The 2,883-nt window shown below is 43.1% G+C and overlaps 1 pseudogene; it reads left to right on the top strand.

Annotated features, from left to right (window-relative positions):
* The first annotated feature begins 314 nt into the window (after nt 1-314).
* LOC148021437 (autophagy-related protein 8C-like pseudogene) lies at nt 315-674 on the top strand (annotated as a pseudogene).
* The last annotated feature ends 2,209 nt before the right edge of the window (nt 675-2,883 follow it).

The raw sequence follows: 2,883 nt of genomic DNA, 5'->3' as shown, positions 1-2,883 counted from the left end.
CATGTCCTGATAACACTTTTATTCTTACTGATCAATCGTCGGGAAGGAGTATCACAGATTCACACCTTCCCTTTTTGCCATTGTGTCGTCATCAGCAACCACAAATCACGAACATCTGGGAGACTCAGTCTGAACATCCCCACAAGAATGCGTGCAATGCGGATTCCTGAGGGACTGCCTATAGGATGTGTAATACCCAATCTTGTAAAACATTTCATTGGAATCATACTTGCTCAATATTCTCAGCAGGTTATCAGTAAAAAAAAATTGTGTCGTCATCAGATGTTATCTGTGCAAAGAAGTGGCCGAGTGAAATGGCCTAGAGCTCTTTTAAAGAGGAATATGATCTAGAGAAGAGGAAAACTGAAGCCTCTAGGATTCGTGAGAAGTATCCTTACAGGATTCCTGTAATAGTTGAGAAAGCTGAAAGAAGTGACATTCGAGACATAAATAAGAAGAAGTACCTTGTACCAGTTGACCTTATTGTTGATCAATTTGTCTACGTTATTCGGAAGAGGATCAAATTAAATGTAGAGAAAGCAATCTTCATCCTTGTAGACAATGTTCTTCCACCTACTGCTGCAATTATGTCGGCTATCTATGAGGAGCACAAAGATGAGGATGGCTTTCTTTAAGTTACATACAGTGGAGAGAACACCTTTGGGTTGTGCTGAAACCGTACATATGAAGAACATACAATGATGAGGGTGTCGCAGGACATTGGAGTCATCACATAACAGCATATTCTTGAATTCTTATCATCACCCATAAGTCCAAAACTTATCAAGGGAAAATTGCAAAGGCTAGAACAACGATGGAAGATAAAGAGTTAATGGATTTTCTATTTTCTTTCCTGGATTCGGGGAGGATGAACTGAATGAACCGATTTCTTCATCTTGAACCCTTGTTTTGTTATTAACAAAAGTTAAACAAAGACTTGGCAACATTTTCTCATCTTGCTTACTTGCATGATGGATCTTCTATCCTGAAATTTATGAAGGACTTCTGAAGTTGCGACTTTGCTTTCGAAAACCTTCGACATCTTTGGTGAACCCGACGTGAAAGCGTCGCAGAAATTTTAGGATGGGAGATACTTCAGCCTCTATTTCAGCTTCTTCTACAATTCCAGCTGCCTCTACTTTAGCTCCATCAATGACTGCTGCGTCAAGTACTTCAACGGAGGATCTAAAGCAGATTTTGCAGAATATGTCCATGTATATGCAGCTCCAAAATCAGCAAACACAATTGTATATGCAGCAGCAGCAACAATTGCATCAACAGCAGTTGTCTCAGCAAAGGCAACTCTATTCGGAGCAGGAGAATGCAAACAGCGCGACTAAGGCTATTGAAGCAGTTGAGAATGAGAAGAAGCTATTTGACGGGCATAATGTTTCAGCATATTTGAAGACATATGAGATCAAGATGGGGTTTTTTGGAGTTCCTGCTGGACTTATGAGTAAGTACTTCCTTCGTCTTGTCACACCTGCTTTGAGGACAAAAGTGACTGATCTTTTTATTCAAAATACACATTGGCAAGATTTTAAGAAGGCCTTGAAAGAAGAATACTTCCTTGAGGACTTTGGTATGGCTACTCGGCGGTCATTCCGAGAGTGGGTCTACATGCCAAACAAAGGTCTCGCTGCTTCGGAGTTGATTCGAGAATTCGAAGAGAGTTATAGTCAGCTTGATGCCATTGAACAAAGAGCATTGGATGTTGAAAAAGTTGAGCTTTTCTTGCAAGCTGCAGATCCTGCTCTTCAAGAAGAATTGGGCGAGCTTCTTGAAGATCGCACGAAGCCTATGGGTCTTAAAACGGATTGGCAGGATGCTCAGGATGCAGTCTCGACTTTGACCAAGAGGAGGATATGGAAGACTCGCCTACAGAATGGTTCCATGACACCTACACCATCATCAGCTCCTATGTCTACTTCTATCCCTGTTATTTCTTCTCCTCCTCAGCCAGTTTCTTGGCCTATGCCAGTGCCTACTGTTTCCACTCCACCTATTCCTCCTGTTCCACGACTGATGCCTGCACCTTCTGCTCCAAAACCATCCGCTCCATCGGTGCCTACTTCTCTTGATGACATAATCAAAGGCATCACAGATTTGACACTGGAATCAGTCAAAGAGGAGTTGGTGGGAAAGTTGAAGGAGCAGTTTGCTTCAACTGTGCCTACTACTTCTTCTAGTGCTCCTACTGCACCTAGGAGTGCTCCTTGTGCACCTAGGAGAGATCGGAGATGTATTTGGTGTGATAGTACGGACCATCAGCATTGCAGGGATTGTGACTCTTTCCAAGATGCAAGGAGGCAGAATTTGGTATATTGGGGGCAAGATGGTAAGATTTGGTTGACTGAGACAGGAGCTCCACTTGCTACCAACTTTGGTAAAGGTGGAATGAAGAAGTTAGTGGAGGACATGGCTGCGCGTACTTCTTATGCTAGAGGTGATGCTTCTGCATATGGAGTCCAGATTGAGAAGGGATCAGAGACTCAGTCAGCGCTATGGACTTATGCTATGGAGACTGCAAACAAGGGGAAAATTCAGCAAACTGTTTTGACTAGTGCAGGCTCTAGCATCAGATTAGAGACAGGTTGGGACTCGTCTGTTGACAGGTATTCTATTTATGCTTATTTGGCTAAGTCTCATGGTGTAGATGTACTTGTTGAGGAGAAGCGTAAGAGGGATGAAGAAAATCCAAGCGCAGCTAAGAAGACTAGAGGGGGTGAGTTTGTTACTCCACCTACTGCAGGACCGTCTTCACCATCAGGGCTAGATCGACAGATGGAGGATGCTCAAAAGAGAGAAAAGAGGCAAGAGCCTAGAGAGAGAAAGCAGCCAGGGTTCAGATTGATGTCCGATATTGAGACATCTACAGATATG

This window comes from Lygodium microphyllum, chromosome 18 (assembly GCF_053477565.2).
Source record: "Lygodium microphyllum isolate KBCC chromosome 18, Lygodium_microphyllum_v1.1.10, whole genome shotgun sequence".
NCBI lineage: Eukaryota > Viridiplantae > Streptophyta > Polypodiopsida > Schizaeales > Lygodiaceae > Lygodium > Lygodium microphyllum.
Note: the sequence above shows the minus strand (reverse complement) of the source record. Positions and strands in the feature narration are given on the sequence as shown.